At 41.5% G+C, this 26,850-nt stretch overlaps 1 protein-coding gene and 1 long non-coding RNA gene across 8 annotated transcripts in view; both read left to right on the top strand.

Annotated features, from left to right (window-relative positions):
* NFIA (nuclear factor I A) overlaps window positions 1–26,850 on the top strand; it is a 360,757-nt gene that overhangs the window by 60,998 nt on the left and 272,909 nt on the right. The gene's annotated exons all lie outside the window — the stretch shown is intronic.
* LOC138686341 (uncharacterized) lies at window positions 12,625–25,585 on the top strand. Its single transcript, XR_011325676.1, has 2 exons — window positions 12,625–23,116; window positions 23,426–25,585. It is a non-coding gene; the product is annotated as an uncharacterized lncRNA (long non-coding RNA).

The following is a 26,850-nucleotide window of genomic DNA, read 5'->3' as shown; positions in this document are numbered from 1 at the left end:
CATTTATTTAAAGTTGCTACAAATACACTGGACTGTTTAGTGCAGAAAATAGGCTTGCTGGGATTAGAAAATGGGCAGTAAAGCCAACATATACAGTGTTTGCGCCTAACTAAACAAGTGTCTCAGTTTCATTTCTGACTTGAACCTGTAACAGAAGGTTACAATAGTTTCGCAACGCTAATTTTATTTTAGATGCATATGAGAGAGATGTAAGGAGGTGCTAGAACACCCCCATTCCTAATTTGCAGTTATAATTATTTTGTAATAAACATAGTTCTGCAAAGAAGTCTTTGAGTGACAGAGCTGGAGACCAGAATTTTTCTTCTTTATACGCATTAAAGGTGTTGGTAGAGATGGACCTGGGTTCCCACACTGACCTCATCAATCATCTTCACCTCATACCTGCCAGAAAGATGCCTGTGCTGCAAGGGGCTTGTCCTCTGCAAGATCCACTTAGTCTTTGGCTTCTCCTCTGTCACTTCCAAATAGGACCAGAATTACAGCTCTGAAATGAGCAGAGGCAAGAATCTCCTTAGAGCCCTGAGTCATTTCTTGCTCTTCTCTAAACAACCATCAGCTGGGAAAAAGTCATCACTAATAACTTGTGCCAACTTTCCTCTGGAATCAGCAGGGTAAAAGGCCACATACCCCATCAAAAGTGCACTGGCTTTTGCAACAACACTTTGAATTTCCAGCAGCAGATATACATGGCTACATTCAAATGAAGAACTGCCAATGCTCTAGATGGGTATTTTACCAATTTTACTAACTGGTAAAGTTGTATATGGAGTAAATAACAGACTTAATCAGAAAGCAAGCCCTGAAATTTTATTTTCTGCCTCCTCTGTTTCTGTGAGCCCCCACTTCCCTGCCGTGTGCTGCCACCTCTTTTCCAAAGGGAAGATCATAGTGTCAGTCTTTCTAAGAGCAGGAAAGATTTTCTTTGCTATCGAAGTGATGCCCGCTGGGTGAGTGTGCCGCGTGAGTTACACAGCCCTGTCACTTAGAGAGCTCAGCAAACTCATGTTCTCCTAATGATCCTGTCTCAGCCAATTCATGCAGCATCATCCAGAGGGTTTGGCTGCCATTTGTCATTGCCTCCGTGAGAGAAGGGAATGGAGACAACTGCTATTGAAGATCTGAGTCCAATTTGCCACTGTGTTACTCCAGTTTTAAACAAGTGTCTCTTTGTTGACTTCTTTGGAAGAAGAAGAGTCTTCCTCAGAGAGTTAAAATATCTCAATAACCTTACGTTAGTGAAAATCTTAAGTAACACAGTCCTGCTGTACCTCAGGGGACAGTGTTGCACTGGATTTTAGGCTCTTTGTCCAATAAGACTTCATACGGGCAAACTTCTCAGCAAATCCACATCTGAACATGCTGAGCACTTTGAAAATCTTCATGCTGTGCAATGGACTGGACATGCAGGAGCACTTGGGTTCATCTTCATATAGCTCCCATCACTTTCACCACTTTCTGGAAACCCTACCTGAGACGGAGGCTGTTTGGGTAATAAAGCTTGCCACGTGCAAGTGTATATTAAAAGATTTTCTACTGCAGGGACCAGACAGAGCTGCTGTTTAGGTGAGGCAGCGTGTGAGAAAGGACCTTGTGGTGCAGGAGGGCAGGATGGTCTGGCAGTCAGGTGAAAGCATGGAGGGGAAAGACCAGCCTGTTCTGTGCAGCTCGTTACAGAATATTGACAGCAAATGCACTAGTCATTATAAGGAGTAAAATTAGCAGGTATATGTATCTACGCGCATATTTTGCTCCAAAACCTCAGGTACTATAAATTTCTACAATTTTGTTTCAAGTCACAGCTACTGCAAAAAATGGTCAGAATATTGTGTGTTAAACTAACCTGATAATTAACTCAAAACCTGCTCATTTGTCACTGGGTGTACTGAGCATATCCAAGGGACCTGGAGCATTGCTTGAAAATGTTTGAGACAGAAACTCCTACCACCTCTTGTACCCTTTGCAACTCCTTTGCGGGCCAATTTAATGTACTCTCAGTCACAGAAACGTGAAGCTGTGCTTTAGTAGTGCCAGCAGATTGCGTTACCCTGCCTGACTGTACCGAAATCACACATTTCTCTCTGCCTGCAGTCCCAAAGGTCACAGCTAAGGTCAGGAGAGAACAAAAATGATGCTTTGTGATCCAGCATTTAGACAGTTATCAACTCATAAATCTTGGTCAGAATGTAATGACAAAGCCTGGGACAGCAGAGTCCCATACACACAGAGATGTCTTCAGGAGAAACAGGCAAAGCTATGCATAAAACAAAGATAATTGTATTTAGCACGTGGCAAACCAGACATGCCTTTTTTAACTATTTTTATTTTTCAATTTTCCACTCCTCATTTTCCACATTTCTAGGTGGGAATACAAGACTGTGTCACCACTTCGAAATATTTATAGTGATTAGCTAAGGAGTAATGATCATAAGCAGAATCACTTAAAGAACAACACTGAAATGTTTTTCATACTGAAAATAAATGACTCACTCCTTTGTATTTGGCAGCCTGAAATGGGACCTCTTTCCTTAATGACATTCCTCCTTTGCAGCATGCTTATATGCATTTGCTGTTGTGCATTTGTTCATAGTACCAGTAATACTTGGCACTTACAGTCCGTACTGTCTTTTAATTCAAAGACTTTATGAACACTGATTAATTAAACTGAGCAGTATCCTTAGGAGCTTAGTGTTTATACCAGTTTTTCAGATCAGAAAACTGAGAGGGGTTAAGTTTCTTGCAAAAAAAACCTGCTGCAAGTCACAGGTGAATTCCAAAATTCAGAAGGGTTTTGTTACCCCTCCTCTGTCACCAGGATTGAGGTCAGCTTGGCATGTACTGTGCAAGATTTCAGCTGCACGAGACCAACCTGGTTAACAAGGAAACATTGGGAATTTTGGCCCTGATCTGGGTTTGCACCCTCATCCTAAGATCAGTCTGGGTCCACGTCCTTGTCTGCTGCTTCAGCTCATGTGAGTGTGAAATTTAAGCATTTGAAGCTGTAGCTGCTCTGCAGGACAATCCTTCCTCATCTGTAACATCTGGATTCATATATGCTTCTCTCAAGCTCTTCCCCAGATAGATACTGTAGCCACTGGAAACATTCTGGCCTTGCTTGCATTCGTTCAACTTCCTTGTTAGGCAATTTGATTTCTTCTTCTCTTCTAATTAGTCCTTTTATGTTGGTGAAAGGTATTAGCGAGGTAAGGACACTGTTGAATCAAACCCCCTGTACTGAAAAAGTTATCAGGAAATCTCCTGTTAAACTTCCAAAGTAGCTTCTGTCTCTCTGGAAGAATCTCAAGCAGAAACATTTCCCTGAGAGTTTTCTCTTGCCTCCTTTTGCAGAGAGCCCTTCACACTTGTTCTTAGAGAGATGTACCAGTTTGGGGGTAATTCATTCAACAACTGACAGATCTTTCCAACTGCTTTATAGCTTGTCCTCCCCAAGCATTCTTTCAGTAATGCCTATACCAAAGCTGAACCAAATGTGTGTTTATGTAAAACAGCGCATGCTATATGCAGCCTGTGCTTTTTGCATGACCTTTAGTGTAAAATGCAATATGTCTGGTCTCAGTTACGTTATTCTGTCAACATGTTCCAGTTTGGGCTAAGCTGGAAGCAGCGCTCTGTACATCTGGCTCAGGAAGAGAGGACATCTGTGCAACTAGTCTAATAAACCAGAGCAATTCAATGAAATATTGTTCTAGTGTTAGGGAATGAAAAGAATTTTTGCATTGCAAAACACAACAAATGCTGACTTCTACCAATAAGAGTGACCTCCAGAAATCTGGGAGATAAATCAGCATGAGAGAAAGGCGAAGAGATGTTAAATGATGCCCTTATTTCAAATATAAACATCTTTCAAACTCATAAATCGTCTCATTTGATTTAAAGTTATTTAGTTCACATGGAGTTAGGTAATGTCCTCCTTTTAAAAATATCACTTTGGAAATTTATGGATGAAAAGTGCTAATTATGTGTTTTTAAATGCATTTTATAATTTCATTGTATGAATCCCTTTAGGACATAATGCTGTCTATAAATCCTTCCCCTCTTCTACCCAGGATTTTGTGAAGAACACAATTGCTAATGCAGTCTAAATTAGACAAAGGCATTTGGTGAGGTCAGAATACTATTGCTTGGAGGTTCCCGTTTTATTTTCTTTGGCCAGTTTTAAAAGGGTAGCACCTTACACTTACTCTAATAACAGCGTGCAACTCTGAAGTAATTCATTCTGCAATTGCTTTTAGCTGCCTTAGGGTCTTTATCAGCCACATGTACCCTTCTTTTCCAAGTACTCTCAAATATTGCAAAAGCCCAAAGTGAAGTAAGTTCTTGCCATCCTTTTTAAAATAATAACTCCACCTCTAAAAGATACTGGGGGTCACTGACAACTGAGAAAAATCCCATTTTGCTCTTACATACTGAATTTCATATTTTGCCTGACTTAGGGTGGTGAGAGCACAGTAGTGTCAGATTTCTCATGCTGTACTTCACATTCATCTCCACTTAATATAATTATTGATCTTTCTCCTGGAGTTTCTCTACAAATCTCACCATCCATTCTGCCCATGCATACCTTGTTGTCCAGCTAGCGACAAAATCCCAACAGCATAATACCGCTCATTTAGTTCAGAATTTGATCCAAGAGCCCATCAGGCTCTTTTCCAGCTCTCCTACAGTTTGCTGTCAGCAAACTTTCCTGCTCCACAGCCACCTCGCTTGGTCTCCACCTCATCTATCACCAAAAAAGCCCACATAGAACTGAGTTCATCGTATTCATTACCTTTTGTAAAACTTCCATTTGTCCCACTCCCACTGATAACCTTTTTCCAAGGTGGGTGAAGAAGAAAACCCAGTTTTCTCCAGAGAGTAGGGGATACAAAACATTTCCACTTATTAAACAGCCTCTGCAGTGGTTACTTGCAGTGTGCACTGAATAGACAATATCTCGAGAGAATTCAGGAAAACCAAATACAGTCGGTGGCAAGGAAACTGCAAACACAGTAATATTTGCAGAATCTCTTTTCTTAAAAGAGACTAAAAGGCTCTTAAAAGTTTCCTTCAGGCAATTTGATTCTAGTCCAAGGGCTTTGAAGAAACAAACTCGTCCATATATCTTGATGCATTCTTAACTGTCCCAGGATATACTTCTGACCCAAGGAAGCGTATCAGTCAGGGACAAGGCAACATCAGCACTGGATCTCTGACAACATATATTATGTTTGTGTAGAGGAATTTAGGAAGGGGGGCGGTGGTGGTGTTATATCATACAGCCCTAGTGTGTAATTGATGACTGTGTTAACGTAGAAGCAATAATGGTCCAGCAGACCAGGCACTTGATGAGGAATCAAGTACTCCTCCTCTGAGCCCCTCCACATACCAGACATGAGATCCAGAGAAATCATTTTGTCTTTCTGTACATCCTTTTCCCAAAATATGCTTTGTTCTAAATTGTCTGTGAGGACAGAGACCTTGTGCATGTTTCCTAGTGCACAACAGTCCAGGACTAATGGCTTGGACACTGAGAACCAAAGGGTGTCATTAGAGCAGACCCCAGAAGTCTCATAAAAAGACTAATAACTTGTCTTTTTTCTTAAAAGGGAAAAAAAAGACTTTTCAGCTACAGAAGTACAAAAAGTATCCAACTGAAAAAAATGTAGGCAATTTTTCCTCACCAAAAAGTACTGGGTTTAAGTTCATATTTTTATTGTTTTTATTAATAACTTCCAGATGAATCTTTGAACTTTAAAACTTCATTTCAGACTGAATTATATTGGCTGCCCTAGAAGTCCTCTGAAAAGCTCTAATGGAAGTAAAGACAAGGCCAAACTCCCTCTAATTTTCCTAAATTCCAGGGAAATGTATATCTGAGCCTACACTTCCCACTCCAGAACCACTTCCTCTCCTGGCTCCAGAGAGCAGCCAGAGCTTAAACATATCTGAACTTTGGCAGCATCTACAGGCAAAACGCTGCTTTGTTTCTAGTAATAAATGTCACTGCACATTTCAAAAGCAACAGAAAGCTACAACTCTTGCTGAATATTTCATTCCAAATTATTTACTCTGAATGGGTCTGACTGCACTGAACAGAAGTCAGTAACATGGTATGGAAACGAAGGTAAGGACCTCTCTGATGGCGAGGGTCGAGAAACGGCATGATAAGACAGTATGATGCTGGCACTGTGCTTTAGCTGTAAGAACTACACAAACACTCACACATGTAAATGTAGGCACATCACAGTCTGCTTAAAGATCCTGAAAACCTGCATAAGCTCTAATCCTGTTACTTTTCAAGCTGTTAATAAATACAAGATAGGACCAAATTGGCCTCCAGGTTTTTCAGGGTATTTGCAGTATGTTTGTTCCTCTTGCAGCACTGAGCCCCAGAAGCCTTCCTAGGACCTCGGATTTCCCCCGATAAAATCTTCCACTGTCTTAAAATTGCTCAAAACAATCGCCCTTTAGCATCATCTACTGGGAGAGACGGGCAACTGACTGGGAGGCTCAAGCAGCGCGAAAACGCTCCCACTTGCATCTGTGTGCCTGCTCCTGTTGCAGTGCTCTGAGCCTGACTCCAGCAACACAGGCTATTTTTCTCTTCAGAAGGTGCATTTTAGGGAATATAGCAAATGTTTCAGTGCTAGTTCAATAGAGACCAGAGTAAGTACTCTCTACCTCAATGCTGCTTCCTTATTAAGGCCTCCGACTCACAGCACCACAAGTCAGTAAGAAGCCAGGAGGAAGGGAGCAGCTGATCTCACAGATCAGTTTGTGCTATGAATTTTGTCACAGAAATCTGAGGTTGGTTGCGGTGGTGCTCAGAGCTGTGGGGCCCGGGGGCTATGCTGTCTGCAGTACACGATGTGCAAGACAATCTGAAATTCATGACGAGTTTGCACTTTTCACCGGCAGCATCAGCCACCAAAAGATCTCAAAGCGCTGCAGACAGTAATCCTGCCTGGCAGGTAGGTATTATCCGCGTGTTGCTAACAAGGAAACGGAGACAGAGAATTAAGGGCAAGAATCCCAGCAACGTTTAGATGGCTAACTGATTGACTAAAAGCTGGACGAATCACTTGAAACCAATAGGACTTCATACCTAAACATCTTTAAAAATCCTGCCCAGGGTGATTTTTCCAAGGTTCACAGGACAAGGATGTGAGAGGGGCAGCATCCAGATCCTAGGAGTTGTGATCCTTTTAATTATTGGTCTGTGCTTTAACTTCATTTCTAAATCTCTGTGAAGGTCTTGACATCAAACATACATACCATAGCTACCGAAAACAGCATGTCTCACATCTGGGCCTGAAGGGTGGGTTCACCTCAGTTACCTTTTATTGCCTAAAAACTAGATGTCTACTCTGAAAAAGCTATTCGGGTGCCTTGGCAGTCAAGGAAGAGAGAGGCACTTCCAGGAAGCAAATTAATCTTGCCCATCGCAGGATCGCTCCCTTGGGGTACAACGCAATCACCTGGCATTATCTCACCATCTCTAACTGAAGCGATCAGTTTAGAACAGGTGCTTTTTTCTTTTAATTATTATTTTTCACACCTACATTTTGTCTGCAGACATCCATTACTGTCTTTCATATTGAGCTGCACCATCTCTGGTGGCTTAGTCCCCACGCTGGTGGGCCCTCAGGGAGATCTTCCTCCACAAACAGCAGAGCCTGGACTTGGCTCTGCTGCAGGTCTGCGGCTCCAAGTAGCTCAACCAGACAGCCAGCTGCAAAACCTCGGCCCCCGCAGATTGTTACAGCATTACAATTGATGCTATTCAGAAGAGCAGAGAAACAGTTATGGTAATACTCCATGTGTATCTACAAAAAAAAAAAAAAAAAGTGTGTGTTTTGGAATTCAGTTGAGTGACCTTTTGATGAGAGATAAATTATATTGACTCATCATTTTATCCATAATGAAGGCTGGGTCTTGTAGATGTGGGGTCTAAAAGCTCCTGCAGGTACTAAAATACATGGCTTGATTTTTCAAGTTCCTCATAATCATTTTTTAAAGTTCTGATGAAAATACCTTTAAAAATTATTTTGCTTCAATTTTAAATGGAGCTTCTTTACAGAGTTCCTAGATAGCTCATGTTCCTTTTTCCTGCTATCTGCCCTCTAGGTCTCTGTATACACATCTTCCCCTAGCAGGATTTGAGGCCAGGTAGCAAAATCATCATAAATGATTTACTGGTGTTTCAAGAAGTGGACTAAAAATAAATGCTTAATATTTGAGAAAACACAACTCATGTACTTTCAAAAACCTGTAATCCTGCTTCCTAAAATCAGTTGTAGCGACTGGATATTTGGTACACATCTCACTTTGGATACAGAAAAGCCTGATGTTTCACTCAGCCACAAATTTCCCCCGAATTGTGTTACTAACATTATATAAAATCCTAGGGCCTGCAGCTGCAAAACTCTGAGTCTGGACTTTCTTCACTACTAACACTCCCAACCTACATCTGCCTTCAGCTCTTGACTTTCTAGGAAATGTGTTCACCAGTTATCACGCCTGGAAATGCCATGCCTTGAAAAGTAAAGAAGTCACCAGACACTCTGGTTGAGATCAGCCATAGACTGGCTTTCCTGAGGCAAAAGGAAAGTTTTTGTCCAGCTTCACGTTTTGCCAGGAGTAGAGACAGTCACATTGTCACCAACCATGTAGGCTCCAGAGCAGCCCCAGCCCTGCTGGGACAGGGTGCTGTTTGTGAAGAGGTGGCTCTGCATGAGATGGCTGCTCCAAGGGTGGACAGGCAGAGCAGACCCTGCCTTTCCGCCTACATAGCTATGCACACAGATTCCTCCCCCAAAATACTTCAGATTTTTTTGAGAAAGATGTAAGGAATACTGCCCAGCTGTACGCTGGCTTGCACTGAAAGACACAACCAAGATTCCGCAGCTGTCAGTGGCTGGTGTGAAATGTGGTGGTGGGACTCCCACCTCACAATACCCCACCACAGCTCTCCAAGAGGCCCAAAAATGAAGAGGCACTGGGACTGACCCATCGTCCTACATACAGAGAGCATCTCTACAGACCTGTTCCCTGTACAGATCGAATAGTTTTGTCCTCCCACTGACTCTGCTGTCTATATATTTAGCAATAGGATTATTTTTTAAAAATTACAGCAGCCCTCACTGGGCACCCTACATTCATTGGTGGGTACTTTACCTGCCCCTCTGCAAAAGGAACTCCAGCATCTCCAATAGGTCAGAAACACTAAGTAAGTGGACATGAACTTAATTCAGATTGCCCATTTAGTATCTAAAATGAGGAGTATAATTTAGCATAGAAGTTGAGAATGGCAGTGAGCAGCTCACCCCACTTGCTGTCTCTGCTCCCTCGGGACTTTGGCTCCTGAGGCAGAGCATGGAAAGGGGGGCTCTGTCAGGGGAAGACAAGATAAGGAATAGGCTCACTCATCCAAATCTAAAATCTGTCCATTAACAGATATTGGGCGTTGGTTTGGCTCTGTAAGTCTTAGTGTTCTTCATTAATCTGCCTGTAGGCTTGGGGGTTTGCGAGGACAAAGTTGGTCTTCTGTTCTGCGCCTCTTCTTGGAAGGCAGAAAAGTGAAGCCTCCCCAGTGATGAGCTGCTACCTTGAACCCATTAAAGGCCTCAGTTGCGTTTTGGTTATATCCAATGTTTAAGCACCTCAGTTAGCCTTATCCCTTGAATGCCTGAAACCCTTTGAGGTTTATCCTCTAAGCTCTCCACCAGTTTCCTTTTCTGCATTGTCTAATCAATGCTCTGGCAACTTTGGGGCAGCCAAAGGCCAACACTGGAAAAAACGAACATGAAAACAAGACTAAGTGCATGAGCAGACACTCAAACTACTTGTTTTCCTCTCGTGCTTTTTTACAGGACTGACTTTAACTCTGTGTCTAAGTTTTTCCATCTGTAGAAAAGTCTCTTGCAAAGCTCTGTAGAGATCTTTATTCTTAGTGCTGTTATGCCAATAACATGTAATTGATTTGCCTAATTCTGCTGTACTGTTCTGGAATATTTGGAGATGAGAAAGTATACTTTCTGTGACTTGGTTAAAGAGAAAAACAAGATAAAAATAATGGAGTCTTGAATGCAAATTTATTCCCCAAGTTATTAATACACTACATTTCATATGCACTACTGAAGATAAAATATATATCCATCTGAGTACAAAGATGCCAAAATGTGGCTCACTGAGCCGCTAAAAAAAGAAGGGGTGACATGGCCAATGACAGTTTAAATAGTTCTGACAGTGGCATGAGACCTGATTTGTTGCTTCTTGAATACGGATGGTAATTTTTGCTGTGTGCATTGGCTGGGTTTGTATGTGCTCATTTACTTGACATCCCATGCTAACACAGCAAGGATGTTTAATGCTATTCATTTGCAAGTCAGTTTAGGTGTTGCTACTACGAAGGGGCCAAACTGTGCTTACTGGGCTTACAGCATCTTCCTCAGCATGCAAGAGTTGCAATGCTCATTGGGAGAGCCTGGAGTGCTGCTCTGTGTGTGCTTAGCCAGTTCCTCACAACCCCAGCCAGCCTCCACTGAAGTCAACGGAGACACTCCCATTGAATTGGAGCTGGATTAGGCCATCAGCTGCCATGGGAGAGGAACATGGCCAGGTCCGCTGGCTCGGACATGCAGGCAGCAACGACTTCAGCATGTGAGGTGGATTGAAATAGCAGACTACAACTTCTTAACAGACATTTAAAACAACTAACCCACGGTTAAGAGGTACCGTGTCCATTTAGGGATATTGTTGGGCTACGGGTTACGAGATGTCAACTGTGGATTCCAAAGGGCTTTGGCCTCTTTCCTAGCACTGAGCAACCACAAATCTTCTTGTAGATCAGCTCCTGCTCGGCCCCACCCTCTGGGGTCCTCAGCAGACCTCTTTAAAGCTCAGCCTATAGTAAGTCACACCAGGTTTTTTGAAGAAAAAAGTCATTTTGGCCCTGACAAGCCCAGTCTTCAAAGGAAGTCCCTCCCTGGGTCTTGCTACCATGCTAGTTGCCATGTGCTGCTGTGACTCACCTATGAGTCTCCTCCAAGGTTACTCAGTCACAGGAAACTCTCTATTGCCTAAGCTGCTGTTTCAGGCATGGCGTGTACTTTAACTGTTCACCAGTGGTAAAACAAATATATAGGAAGCTCAGCCCTGGCTTCAATAGTTTGATCACATTTCCAGATACAAACCTAACTGAATCTACTAATTCACCTCCAGCCAGTCATGAAAATAGGTCTCAGAAGTGGTACCCGCTTTCTGTCACTCCAGCCTGGGAGAGAGGCCATACCCCTCCACCAGCTCCAGGAGCCCACTCTTTATCATGCAAGGAAATTTTATTCCTTATGTCCTGGTTTCAGCTGGGATAGAGTTAATTATCTTCCTAGTAGCTGGTATAGTGCTGTGTTTTGAGTTTGGTATGAGAAGAATGTTGATAATACACTGATGTTTTCAGTTGTTGCTAAGTAATGTTTAGTCTAAAGTCAAGGATTTTTCAGCTTCTCATGCCCAGCCAGCGAGAAGGCTGGAGGGGCACAAGAAGTTGGGAGGGGACACAGCCAGGGGTATTCCATAGCATGTGATGTCATGCCCAGTATATAAACTGGGGGCAGTGGGGCCTGGGGGAATCGCCGCTCACGGACTAACTGGGCATCGGTTGGTGGGTAGTGAGCAATTGCATTGTGCATCACTTGTATATTCCAATCCTTTTATTAGTAGTAGTCATTTTATTATTGTTATTATTATCATTATTAGTTTCTTCTGTTCTAAGCCATGAGCTTTACTCCCCCCCCACCCCCGATTTTCTCCCCCATCCCACTGCGGGGGGGGGCTGTGAACGAGCAGCTGCGTGGTGCTTAGTTGCTGGCTAGGGTTAAACCACAACACTTATAACTGCATTTTATGGTAAATAAACCAAATTATCTCCACTACAAACCCAAGTGAAACAGTTTCAGCAGCTAAAATCTACTTTGTGCCTATGGAGAACTGGGAAAATTTACATGGGTACACACACATGCAAAAACTTTCTCAAACATATGTGAGGTTTCATGGGAAGTCTGGCCTTTGGAAGTTGGGGTTTACTTTATTTAGTTGCCATATACACAAACCACATTTCAGAAGATGCCACTATTCTTGCTACCTTGATCTACGTCTTGTTTATCCAAAATCTGCACAGCATTTTTATGTATGTTATACATAGAAGCAATAGTACTAAAGTAGATAAAATGAAAAAAGCACCCAACTCAAAATGATGGTAGCACAGTTAAGCTTCTCCCCATTTACTTTAAAAGTTTGCCCCTCTTAACCCCAAGAAGGTCTGGAGATGTGGAAAGCATTTTAAGAGAAGCTTTTTTATTTATTCTTGATTTAGACTTGATGAAGTACTCTTTAAGACAGGTCTTATTTCTTGTCATTACTATTTTTGTTGTATCTCCAGCATGACAAGAAACTACTTGCCCAAAATACCAAAAATTAAAAACCTCTTGAGAGAGCCTGTTCTTGCAAGATTTCCATCCCAATATTTAGAGGCCCAGGAGGTCCAGATAAGCTTTGGATATGCATCAAAGCTTCTGGACCGTTATCCAAACCAAGCACAAGCCCTGAACCTTTTGAAGTTTGTCCATCACTAGTTATCACATCCAATTCCTCCCCTTTCATAACAAGATTTATGGTCTCTGTCTTCGGGAAGTTCTTATGCTCAGTGACTCTTATTTTCCACAGAGGGATACATAGAATTTCACTAATGTCTAAACCAGGCTTTCAAAAGAAGTCATACCCCTGTTATTTTCCAGCATTTAAGTGCATTTTTCTTACTTAAAACTTGAAACACAAACTGAGTTTATACTTCCAACTATTACCCTGACAAAGCATCTGCAGCTCTCCCCAAAGCAGAGTCAGGAGTCTGTAGGTTCAGAGGTTCAGTCGGTACAGACTTGGCCTTTCACCCTTGGGACCAAGGCTCAAGTTCATCCTGCACTCTCGAGTGAAATACGGGCAGCAGTTTCTACTCAGTCCCCAGTGAACAGTAGCTCACACAATAAAACTATCATACCTAATTCAGCTTTGAGAGAAAGGCCTTGCATGCAGGCTGATTTATGGGTTAACCCAACAGAAGATACTCCCTATAGGTCAGGTGTGATGATGTCATTGACAGGGCAATAGCGATGAAGTTTTTGACTGTAAATTCCCTATATTTCAAAAGCTGTAACAGACAACTATAAACAATTTGGATAAGATTCCTCCATAACTCAAGAAAAATATCCTTGCTTTATGTACTGCATAAAGGATTGCCGTTACCTTTTCTTTCCTTTTCCTTACTTTATGTATAAAGTAAAGCTACTGGGACAAAATTATTCTCCACGTTGACAGAAGTTAGAGGCTATCTTCTTAGTACTTTCAAGTTCATTTACAAAATTCAGTGGAGATTGCTTCAATTAGGGTCATCTGGTCATGTATCCCTTGATCCTTTGATCACCAAAGCAGAAATACCATGTTGGTAATCTCTGGGCTACCATTTGGGTTAATGAATCGGCTTGACTTTAATTCTAGCCCAGATGTAATCTTTTATAGCTTAATGATTTGTTCTAACATGAACTCCAATTGAATGTAAACAGTTTCTTTATTTAGAGCGAAAATTCTTTTTTATAACTTGTTTCTCTTCCTAATTAATTCTAGAGCAATTAAATCAAACCTTGATCTGTGGCAATCAAGATTAAATCATAGTATAGGTTAGGCTGCTAATATCGTCTTTGAGTTCATTATTATCAAGGCTAACAGTAATCAGCAAAGGAGGGAGAAACTGATGTAGCGAGGGTTACAGATCTGAGGACTTGTTCTTGTTTTTAATAGCTGATCTGATTTAATGTATGATAATACTTGCACTTATTTAGTAACTGTTTTCCAAGGAGCTCAACATACTCTCCCAAAGTTAATTTATTCTCACAACACTGATGTGCAGGAGGTAAATATTATCTCCCAGGGACACAGAGAAGTTCTGGGGCATAGAAGAGTTGTGGGCTGTGTGCAAAGTCACAGATTGGGGCCCAGATCTTAATTCCATTAACAAAGCATTAGCTGGGGAGCTTCGCCACAAAGTCTAATTATGATAAGAGAGGAGCAGCACCTCATCCATAAGCACTCACGAAGCATCCTGCTTAAAATGGATTTCTTGGCCACTGCATCCAGGCAGTCCTCAGAGTTAAAAGCTGCCTGTGCTGTTAGCTGGCTGCCTCGATAGATCTCCCTCCATCACACCTCCTCAAGAGGACTTGCCGTGTAGCTCTGCCCTGCATTGCCAAGGGTGATTTGCTTTCCCAGAGGTAAAGAAAATTCATTTGTAAGTTGTTAACAAGATGGAGGCTGATGAATTTGACAGATATTGTAGTCCTTAGCTCTGCCTAAATAGTCTGGTCTGTCCACGTTACCACATACCTTCTTTTCAAATCAAATCTAGATTTAAAGGAGAATGAAAGGGACACTTTACGGCCCTGACTGTCCTCAAATCAAGGCACTGATGTCCCAGACGAGCCCCAGCTGAACCAGTTCTCTGCCTGGATCTCTGTACCTAATTATATTATCCCATGCTGTGGCAGATTAATTCTGACTGTGCAGGAAACTCCTGCCCATTTGGGTCATCTCTGTGTGGTACAGCAATTGTGTGGAAAGGACCGAATCACCCTGATTCAACTCCAAACAAGGAAAACACAAGAAAGCATCACAATGTTGTTCGTACTCCAGTTCTATATTAGCTTGAAAAAAATTACAGCAGTGCCATTTTCAATTCAGTGTTATGCTGGAAAGGTTGCAAATTAATTAGAATTATGCCTTCTTTGTGCCAAGTGATAATTTACTGCAATTAATTATCAAAAGATCTACTGCTGTCAATTATGGTACTTGCTCTTTGGGGGGGGAGAAGCTATTTACGTATAGCTAAATTCTGTAACAAAGTTCCATTTCACTTTTATTGTTTTCAATTAAACTATCATCATTTGCTTTCCCTCTGCCAAACACAATAAAGACTTGTTAAGAACTAATCATGCTACTGTGACCTTTTTTTTAATCCAAACACTAGCTAGACCTGCACTGAGTCAACACTCCTATTGTTACACCTGCAAATTGTACGTAGAGAGGAGCATACTTCAGAATTAATGAGCACAGCTGTGGTCTCTCTTACATTCAACACTTGTAAAATAGACCTCTTTAAAGTGCCATTATCACAATATTGATAGAGTTATTTATAGTACTGCAAACGTTCCCAGTCATAACAGAGTCCTTGTTATCCCCCACAGCAGTTCATGTTGTTGCCATCTCCTGGACTCATTCCACAGTTTGTGATAAGGCACCAGGTGGACAATCCTTCACAAATGAACTATAAAAGACATTAGGAAAACTTCTACATAAGCAAGTTTTATAGCTGGGAATAGGTCAAGCTGTCAAGACCCAGCCTGCATAAGACTTGTCACGTTCTTCTGCTACGCAGTTTCCCATATTTTCTGGGTGGGATGTGAAATGAAATTACAGGCAGCACAAGCTGCAAATGATCTGGATGGTATTGTCCAAATTAGAGCTGCTTTTTGCAGTTACTAATACTGTTTTACCATAATTCAGTAAAACAGATGTAAGTTCAAACTCTTGGTGTCAGTCGCTGAAAACAAATATCACAGGTGCCAACTTTGGTTGCTAAGGGAATACAAGCTTCTTGGGCTTCACAGTATGTGTGCAAACAGCTAAAGACTGTCCAAGGCAGAGGTTCTGCTGTCAGCAGGAAGGTATTTGCCTTTTTCAGGTGTCTTCCTACTTAGCTTGATCTCCTGACACATTACTGAAGTATCAGCCAATGGGGTCCAAATGAAGTCAGTAGGAGACTTAACCAGTGCGAGTTTTCCCTATCTCGTAACCGCAGTGCAGAGTGTTTATCTGTGATATTATTCTTATCGTAATATTTCATATTATTCTACAGTTAAGTTTTGTCACACTTGGCTCTGTATCCTACTAAAGATCTGGATACAGCTTTTGTGGGGATACATTCATGGGAAGGTCTCCAGAGCCATCCTGCAGACCCAGCAAACAAGCAACTGTGAAATTCAGTGCAATGGCTATAGCTATATGACGATGTGCATGTTCTGCAACAGGCCACACTTTATGGGTGTTTGAACTGAGCACGAGAGAGTCACTTTTGCAGATGAGTCACAAAGTTACCTCCTTGTGAGAGCTTGAGAGGTCACAGATCAGGGGTGAGCACAGCCACTTACATGGATAGCTATTCTCCAGCCAGCTCATGCAGGTAGCTGAGGAAGAAAACCGAGGCAAGTCTTGGACCTTGCAGCCATTGCCACCAACACTTTTACTCCCTCTTTCCGGTTGCAAGGCTTTACTTCTCTTGTTATAGGGCAGAAAATAACTTTGCTTCTGATCCACTGTCCCTTATCTGAGGCAAATCATTTTGTCATAATTCAGCCTTGATTCTGGAAAGAACTGCAGAAAAAACGCGAGTCCCCAAAGAGTAAAAATTCAACAAACACTTTGCTACTTATGATTTATTTCCCCAGATCCATCTATTTCATATCTTAAGTGTTTCATGGCTGAAAGGTCAGATCTAAAATAACCTAATATTCTATTTTCCCTCTGAATTTAAGAGAATACTTCCATTGTACAGGACAGCTCAGAGGACCAGCCGAGCAATGTTTATCTCACAGGTATTGCTGGTTCAGATCTCCTAGAAGCAAGCAGGTTTGTGTAGTGATTCGCAGCTGAATGGCTGTTTGGCTTACGTGAAATTATTTGTCAGCTGTTCCTACATCTCTGGGGAAAGGAAGAGGTGAATCCTGCTCTCTCTGAGGCAATGGGCAGCTAGGGTAGGTACATTGATATGGAGTTTTAAATCCCTGAATCTCCCCTGGTTGGCATGTATCAAGCTGGACTGCTCAGTGAGGATTTGAATATATATAAACTCTGTTGTTTGTAAGGGCTCTTGCAATATCTGATTGTTGCAAAAAACTTATCTCCAGAAGCCTCTGACTTTTTAATTGCCCTCCCCTTTTCTTTTTTTTTTTTACTTTTGAAGGATTTCTGTTTCCAGGTTTGCTTATGTCTGTGGCTTGTACCTATGTGTATTCTTACCATAATTTGGAGCACCTCTGATTTTGTTAGTGTATTTATCCTCAGCTATATCAGTACAGTAGAAAAAAGCTCAAGAGACAAAGTGGGGCGGGGGGGGGGATCGAAAACTTCCAGTTACTTTCGGAAGAGTTTTCACATTTTGAGTAGCCTTTCAGGATTTTGGAAATGTTTCTATTTCTCAACAAGTGGAAGGAAAGAGCCTGTGTAGTTATGGGGATGAGTTTTGTGGAAGCAAAGGAGGAGAGAAGGCTGGTAACTAGGGCTGTCACCTGGGACCCTGCTCTGCCATTTTCCTCTGAATAAGTGACCTTGTTAATAAGAAAATGGCTCTTCTAAAACAGTGCTCTTCTCTAAGGAAAAACTACAGCTGGGCTGAAGTGAGAGATAGGGAGTAGTACATTGCTTTTTGTTTCCATAGACTTACTGAGGAATGGCACGCAACTTTGGTGCACATGTGATTAAACTAATCTAGTTAAAATCAGAAAAGGATTTCTCATAATTCAATTGGAGTTGTTTTTAATGTTTGGACTTTGGTCAAGGACAGCTTTATTGATTGAATTTAATTGCATATATTTTCCTGTCCATTTATTGAAGCCCATTTTTCAAGTCACTTGAGAGGCTGCTAACATTTCAGAAAGGGGATATGCCAAAGCATTGCTTTAATTAATTATCTTTTGGACATACAGTAGTCGCTACTTGGCCCGAATTAAATCCGTTAGAGAATGTGATAGCATAATTACTTACAGGTATCCAAAACTGCTTTTAACTGAATTCTCTAGGAGGTTATGCATAAGATTTGTCTTGCCCTTACACTGGATGCAAAAGTCTGGGATTTCAATGATAAATAAATATTTCATCAACTGAGGACAGATTTTTCTTGTTTCCATGTGTTGCTGATGGACTAAAATTCTTGTGAGGTCTTTATTTTTCCTTAATATATAAAAAAAAAGTCTTTTACAAATTAGCTCAGTAACTCTTTCAAAATGTGTAAACACGGTGACCCTTGAGGTAAATAGGAAACCGTCTGTGATTCTGACTTGCTTTTTTTTCTTTCGAACCGTGCTCAACCCTCAAAGATTTTTCTAGACAAAACTGTACGTTAGCTAGATTGCTTCACACTGTGTTCTGATGACATGAAGTCTGTGATCCTCCAAAAGTTACATCAGCCCGCTTCCAAACATAGCAAAGGGCTAGATGTTCCCAGCCTGGAAAGACCTATGGGCTGGAAAACGCTGTAGGAAGGGCAGGGCAGCAGCCATGTTACACTGCAAACCCTCATGCCACAGCCCTACCGCTTTGCTGAACCGGAGCTGTAGAGGTAGCGCTGCTCCTGTAAGCTCTGTCCCTGCTTTCCTCCTCTATTTTCTATGGTCTTTTGCTCAGAATCACAGCTTCTTGCCTTCAAGAAGTTCTCAATCTAGCAAAGAAATTGTATATGTGCATGTCTTTAAGGACGCAGGAGCTTCTGCTGGCAGTTGTGGACCCGTCTGCATGTTGGGCTCAGCTCTCTGGCTCTGCACTGAAAGTACCTGGCATCATTCTGTTGTTTGTGAAAACTAAAAGTAGCAATAGTTGCAGCTGTTAAGATTGTATTGATCAATAATAGGCCTAAGTAGAAAACGTGAATCTACCTATAAAAACTCTGGCATACAGTGCTTTTCAGGTACCTGACTATTTTGTAGGGAGATGTATAAGGCCAGACTAGTTTCAAAAACTCCAAATTGGACACAATCCAGACTTATATTCTTTCTTACATAAGAAAGCATAACCCTTCCTTGGAGTGAGGGAATGTTCCCACAAAGAGCCCAGGTTTTATCCTCTTCTTACACTAGCTCTGTGGTTAACAAATGCAAGCTGAAATACCCAATGTCTGTAACACCTACCCTCAAAACACCCGACATTTAAATGTTGCTTGATTCACAAAAGTTTTGCTCAGGAGTCCAGTGATCGTAGCTGATAAAAGGCACAAGGAATTCCTTTCACAAGGACCTGAACCACAGATGGTTATGCAATTTGAGGGCCACTGAACATCATCAGTTTTACCAACTGAATCAGAATTACGGAAACACCTGCATGACTGCATCTGCAGACTCAGCTAAATTATGCTTCCATCCAGCCACATAATATCTAATGTGTAATTCTTCTGCATTTTAATCAAATGCATTGTAATGTCAGTACAAAATTTCAATATGAATGCACCTTAATGTTGGAGTAACTAATAGCTGCCATCCATTAGTACCGGTTAGGAGACACACTTCCTACTAGGCAACAGGGGCATGGTTATTTTAACTCATTACCTGCTTTGTAAATGACATTTAATTGCACATGAAGAGGGGATGTTCACAGGACACCACTGGGAATGCAAGACTGAGCACCCAAAAGTTAGCAAACGTTTGAAAGAAGGTTGCAGAGTGGTGTTTGTGAGACAGTCTGTGCACTCTGCCCAAATGGTGCCTGTTCCTTATAAAACCTGCAGTGAGTTTAGCAGCTTAATGCTAGAAAACTTCTGCTGAGCATGTGCAAACTCTGAGTTTGTAAAGGCTTTTCAGATGTGATGGATTTTTGAGGCTACTGTAAAGCATTTCTTAAGAAGCAGATAATGGGCCAATCTCCTAGTTGTTGCTTTCAAACAACAATGTCATCAGAGCTTTTCAAGGACAAACTACCAGAACAGTAACACTGAAACATTTGTTTTCTAGCACCTTTCTTGGAGATAGATGAATTAGTCTGGATAAAAGTTTTCCAGAAAGAAATCAGCCTGACAAAAACATGAATTTTGGAAAATGTCCTCTAATGGCTAATACCTGGCAAAGTTATGACCACTGAAAATCAACCTTTAAAGCAGGAAGCACTGGTCAACCTTGGGCAACGGCTAACGCTGCCCAAGTTTCACTGCTTGCTGAAATTGCTGAATGTGTCGTTTGGCTCTGTCCTGAGATCTGTCTCCAGTTTAGCCTTCAGAAGCGAGTCCCAGTGCCCACAGGACTGAATTAAAGTCTTCTGCTCTGGTACAAGGTTCTGCCCACAATGTAGCTGGTGGGATTGGGGCCAGATCTTCTGGAAGACAGATGCTGTCGTTCCATGGTACTCTGTTATCAGCTTGTTCATGCTCCTAGTACCGTTAGAGAAAGCCTGAAAGCATGGAGTGAGGTAGAAAGTGAAGATTTAAACTAAGTAAATTCATTCCTGAAATGCTGGGTATTGAAACACAGTGCTTCCTGCCCATGTTTGACTTTAGTTCATTGGTCCCTAGTGCACCCAGAATTATAGCTCAGTAAACATCTTCAAGGATCATACATTTTAAAAAAAACCAACCCTCCAAAATCTCAAAGTGTGGCTTAAAGGCAGAAAATCTCCTAGCAGAAAAGAGATTGAGAGAACACATCTTGACTTGGTCATTTCCCCTTTCAGATGTGGACACATGTTCATTACAAATTACACTGAAATCAGTAATTATTTTCATATGGTTAGCAAATAATAATGATTCAACATTTGCATGTCCCTGAATTGCAGTGGAGTGGGATTACAGATGGTACAAGATGCATCAGTTTTACAAAACATATTGAAGACTTCAACTTCATGATGGAAAGTGTTCTGTCATCACTTAACTTATATGCACGTGAATACCAGCATAGGGGGGAGTCTGCAGTTATGAGAACCACTAAAGATACGAAAAACAGGTACACAGAAATAAAATGTAAATGCTCAAAATTACCTTAGCTATACATTTGTTGGCATAAATACTGAATGTTAAATCTCCCACCATCCTGCCTAGACAGAGCCAAAGACAGAACCCAAACATCCAAGTCCCAATTCACACCTTAAAAAAACCTGCCCTTTCTACAGTGGAGAGGCTTAACTGTATACTGTTGCATGGCAAACAGAAGGGAATACACAGAATAAAGCTACTTTACGCAATAACCTTAGATTCCAGTTCGTGTCTATGAAGTATTTGCTCTGAGCCTGCAAACCCCACCGAGCAGCTCCCATATGAAAGAATGAGAAGGAAAGGGAGGTTGCATTTGGTGGTCCTGTTAAGGGCAGTGGTTTCTAATAACGGCAATGTTTGCTGTGAGTGATCTGGATCAACATCAAAAAAACCCCCCATCTAGTCAAGTGCCCAGCAAGGGGTCTATTCTCATGTCCATGCTCATATGTTAAGTCCCATTGACAAGCATTAGTGGGAACTGCATGCACATATGGATATGTGAATAGCCCTAATGGGAGCTGCATAAAGTAGTGTTCGACTATACAGAGATCACTTCAATCGCCAAGATAAAATAATCTAGGGGGAGAAGCCTTAAAGAATGCTGTGAAAAAAAACCAAATAATTTAAAGAAATTGATAAATAGTGGAGGTTAAAAATGAAACAACAAAATAAAACCAGGATTAGAATCTATTCTTTGAACTAAATAGTAAATGAGAATTAGCTTTTAGAAGTTAACCCTGGCCAAAATTTACAGAAATGGCTGATAACTCGGTTCTCTAATTTTTAGAGCCTCTTTGTCTTACTGTGACTGTCTATTCTAAATAGAAACGAGAGACGCAGCAAAAAGATCTTACTGACAAGACATGAGTTAAGAAAAGCACTGGTAAGCATTGCTCTGCTGAAGAACAGGGTACATGAAATAGTGGCAGCTCTGCGATAGGTCAATGATAATGATGCTTCTGAGGTTATACAACACCGACAGCCACCCTATAAATGTCAAAGCCTTGCAGAAACTCCCTGAGAAAGATTTCCTGCTACCTGAAAAGCCCCCAGCGGCCAGTCTGCTGGACAACAGACACCTCTGAAGAGTTTGTTCTCTTTCTGCAGGCAATCTTCAGGTTTTTCCCTGAAGCCACTGCCTAGTTCAAAATCCCATTGTGATTTGGAGAACTGTTCTTACTTATACTTACATAGCTGAAACAACAAACCCTTTCCTGACAGCCACACATAAATAGGTGTAATGAACAATGAAATCATCAATTAATAGAGCAGACAGCAATCACTGCTGAAGAGTTTTAAGACAATGATAAGCGCCTATATTAAGAGCCTAAATTGGTGGGATATGGAGTGGATGATAAGTAACATGTATAAGTCAGGTCTAATTGTGACCAAGATCACCCGTTTCCTTACCTTGTTCTGGTGCCCATAGTGGAATGCAACCACCTGAATGGCAAGTTACCACAGAGTCCTGTATGTCTACATATGTCTCACTGGCTTCAGACCGCGGTCCAAACTGTTCCAGCAACACTGCTTTGGAACATCCGGAGGTGAACCAATTCATATGACTGACAGTGAAAGCTCTTATCTCACAAGTTGTCCTTTTCCAGTGGTCATTTAGACCAAGAGTCAACCAATTAATCATGGTAAACCAAAGCCTGTTGGGTCCCTGCTGGCCAAAGCACTTGAGAAGACAAAAGATATCACGTTCCAGCTGACACCTGCAAGTAATTACACGTGGCGATAGCAGTGGGTGAAAAAACAAATTGAGAACCGATGCTAAGAAGAGAGATGCATTTCTTTTTTGTATAGACTGAACTATTATCTGATCTTCAAGAGCCTGAGGGTCTTAGAAATCAAAGGCAAATTAGGCAAGATAAAGAAAATCCATTGCCAGGTGTTCACTTGGAAAATGATAAATCTCCAGTGATTTTCACCAGTGCTAGGAGCTGATTCCACTTCTCAGATGATACTGTATTTTATAAGGCTATTTTACCAGGCTAGTGGCAGAGGGCAACTGCTCCACACAGAACAGAATCTGGAGGCCCGCTCTTCCCAGAGTGTCTACTCTACCTACCAACAGATCTTTCAATCTGTCTCCAATGTTTGTGGATATCAGGACACATATGATGCATAGCAAAGACAGGCATGCGTTTTTAGGAGAAGCTAAAATATGGTGGCTGACCCTTTGCTGAAAACCTTGTGAAGAAAAGAGGAAAGAAGATGAGAAGATGGCTCCTCCTCTGAAGAGTACCAGATGACTGCAGCCAGGTAGGAGAACTCTGAGTTATGTTCATGTTTAGTGAATATTTATTACATTAGCACTATTTGAATATTACTGAATGCTGGTTAGAAAGGGAATGATGGAGATAGGTTCGATTTAAGCAATATTTGGTATTAAAACTCACAAGGCATGCTATGTTTTCAGTACTGAATTCTGTTTTGATAAAATCCATGATCAGAAATTGTTTTTACTCTACACGTGCATTGATACAGTAAGTATCTAGAAATCCTAAGCAGAAAATAATGTTGCAAACAGCAGTAAAGAGATGTGACAACATATTTTGTCTTGTTTTCTAGATTTCCGCTTCTGGAAGATAACCTATCCCCATCAGACTTCTTCCTATCGAAAGAAAAGAGGAAGACCAATTTATGTTCACAGATTGAGAAATAAGTCGCCTTCACGTCATACCACCACACGCCGGATCTATCAGTTATTTTAAAGATAAAGAAGTTCCTCCGATTACTTCTTTCCCAGAAAACCATTTCAGCTCGTGTTTCACTTTAAGCTGCTGAGTCGATCAGTGGGACAATTTGCTGCTTAGAGTTGATTATCAGCATCACTGCAAGCCCAAAAGGCAGGTCATCAGCCACTGGATCGATCTCTGCCTAAGTCCCTGAGACTATCTAGCTGTCCAGGCTTTGCCATCACTGACATTTCGATGTCCCCCAAACTTTTGGCATTTGAGTTATCAATTAATAATGCTGCTCAGTGTCTTTTTTGCTTTGGCTTGTTATTATCAGTGTCTCTTGTATAGACAAGTTGTAGTAGTTATGGTGCAGATACATAGACTGAAATACCATCAATTACTTTCTTCACTTATATATATGGCCGATGAATAAAATGCATGCATTTCGTAGAGGTTTGTACTGAAATTGCCCTGAAGAACAGCGCTCTCTAGAAAACCACCAGGACCACCTGGGGGCACATTTACCTTGCAGTTGGTGGAGTGTGTGAGGGAAGGCCAGACCCTAGGCTGTAAACCCCAGCTAGCTACAGACAGTTGAGAGGCTGCCTCAAGTAGATAATTTGGAGATGGATACACAAAAAAAAGTGCCATCTCTTAATGCATCACATGAAGCATTGTCAGCTCTACTGAGTGGAGTTACTTTGCAGAGCTTGACTCAATCACCTGAGCTGAGATTTTACAGATGATGCTTAGCATAGACTGAAAATGTTATAACCATATAGAATGGCATCTTCCCAGGAGCATCTTTCTCTGGGGAAAAAAAGCCTGATCCTCACCAGCTGTACATGCCAGTGCTGCTCCCACAGAGGAAGAGGGCTGCTGATCCACAACAGGGATGGCTGGAAAGACCGGAGGGAGCAGGAGGGGAGACCTGAGCATGAAAATATTTCATATTGGATCTGGTTACATCCATCTGTAAAATAAGTAACAACACAGACACCTGGTAGTTAGGTTTCACAGGCTAATAAATATGTTTAAGGGCAGAAAGGATTCTGCCGAGCCTTTACTCTGACCTCCTGCACAAAATCAGTCTATGCTATTTGCTTTTATAGAGTTTAGCTCCCAGCTTTCATTAGGGGCTTGCAGGTCATTAGGGTGGGCTGAACTGTGCTTTGTCTGAACTTAGATGTGAGACCCCCAAGAACATGCTAGAGCTGAAAGAAATGGGATGGGGCCCCTACTTTTCTCTTCCTTCTGCATTATGCTGAGCTGTACTTGGAGGCACCGCGTGGTGGTATCGTAGAGTCTTGAAATGGTTTCTGTTTGTTCATGGTTTTGACAGTTGTTGAACTTTTCAGTGGGGTGAGAGCGGAACAGGTTTGTAGGATGCAGAGAGCACATATACACGTTTGGGAGCTGCTGTGGTGGGTTTGTATAGCCAGAGCGGCAGGAAGCTGCGTAAGCAGCAGGACAAGTGATTGTCAGCATTTCCTATGGGAATCAATTGCTGAGGCAGCTTAAGAAAAAGAGGTTTGGGGTGAAGTTTCAGCCTAATATTCTGTTTGCGACTCCCTCCTATCCAGGACTGTCTTATTCATACTGTGAATAAACAGACTTCCAGGTAGAAGATGCCCAGAGCTGGGGTCACTGCTTCTTTACCAGAAAGCTCTGAGGAATCAGCTATTTTGTGCCAGGTGGCAGGCAAGGGGTGACAGATCTACTGGTAGGGGGCTGCCTTCTGGTGGTTTTGTATAGCTCCATCAGCACATAAACTCTATCTTTTAAAATAATACGTTATTAGAGATATACGAATGTGTGATATTCACACACCTGGCCTGGGTCTGGAGAGCCCACAAAATGTGTTAGACTTGTTATTACTTGATTATTCCTTTGCACAGGTGTACACTCCCGCTCCCAAACGCTTATGAAACATCTCTGCTGATGTACATAGACTCACAGCGTTGAAGGCTAGAGAAAGCCGCTTGATATATGACAACTCATTGTGTGCCATTGCCCCTGCATTAAAGACATTAACTTGGTTTCGATTACAGCAGGTCTTCTGGTGTTGCTTTGAAAATATAAAAAAAAGACAGTATCCACTTTATGCCTTTAGAGTTAGCCTTCAGCCACTCTTGCTATTAAAAAAACCCCCTAAATTCTCACTTGAGTTTTGTCTGACTTCGACTTGCAGTTATCCATTTTTCTCTGAAAGATTAAAAATGTCATCAGTATCCAGCAGATACTTCCAGAGAGATCTCATAGATACTTACATACTTACACATTACACTCCTGTCACGTCTCAGTCTTCTTTCCAGTAAGCTAGGCAGATTGAGTGCTTTAAGTCTTTCACCATTAAGCACTTTCTTCAGCCCTGAAATCCTCTCTGTGGCTCTTTTCTGCACCCTCTCCAGTTTTCCAACGATCTTTTAAAAGTGCGAGCACCAGAAACCGCATAATCTGATATTGTCTGTATTAAAACCAATTGTGTTTGAATGGGCTCAGCTCATCAAGCAACAGAGATCACTTGGAGTGTCATTCTCATCATTGTCTGTCACTCTACCAATGTTCCTGTCAGTCACCCTCAAATTTATCAGCTGTGAATTTACAGTGTTTACATCCAAATCGTTGAAGAAAACATTCACTAGCATCTGACCTGATGCTGATCCTGGTAAAACTCTCCTGTTTGATAATGCTTCCTGATTCATAGCTACTTTTTAACAGGCTGTTAGCCAATTCCTAATCTAATTAGTGCATGCTCTGTTGCTATTTCTAATGTTTTTTGATCAGAATATCACAGAGTGTTAATTCTAATCTCCATAAAAAATGAATATCATATCTCTTCATTGACCTTTATCATTCAGTCTTTACCTTCATCATATTATTTGATGCGCCTCATCAAAGAAAGAAATTGCATTTGTCTGATAAGGCTTATTTCTCCCCAAACTGTATTTACCATCATTAATTATACTTCCATTCTTCATCATTTCAATCCCATGGCAGCTTTTCCAATACACGGTAACAGCTCGTGACGTGTCAGAGGCCTGTCTTTGGGGTCAGTACCTGTGTTATTATCCCAAACAAAACAATTCAATTCTTAAACCCACTCTTTGAGAACTGATAGGTTTCATTGTAGTGGCTTGCTGCTTGTTTACACTTATGTATCATCAGGTGATTAAAAATGACTACTCGCCACGCTGCTTTATGTGTAACCTGTGAAAAAACTCCAGTAGTATGTATGTGCACTCCTAGTCCTGGCCACTGTTTTCCAAGTGTTTCCCAGTGACCGCTGGTACAGAAATCATTACAACCTTAGAC

This window comes from Haliaeetus albicilla, chromosome 8 (assembly GCF_947461875.1).
Source record: "Haliaeetus albicilla chromosome 8, bHalAlb1.1, whole genome shotgun sequence".
Lineage (NCBI taxonomy): Eukaryota > Metazoa > Chordata > Aves > Accipitriformes > Accipitridae > Haliaeetus > Haliaeetus albicilla.
Note: the sequence above shows the minus strand (reverse complement) of the source record. Positions and strands in the feature narration are given on the sequence as shown.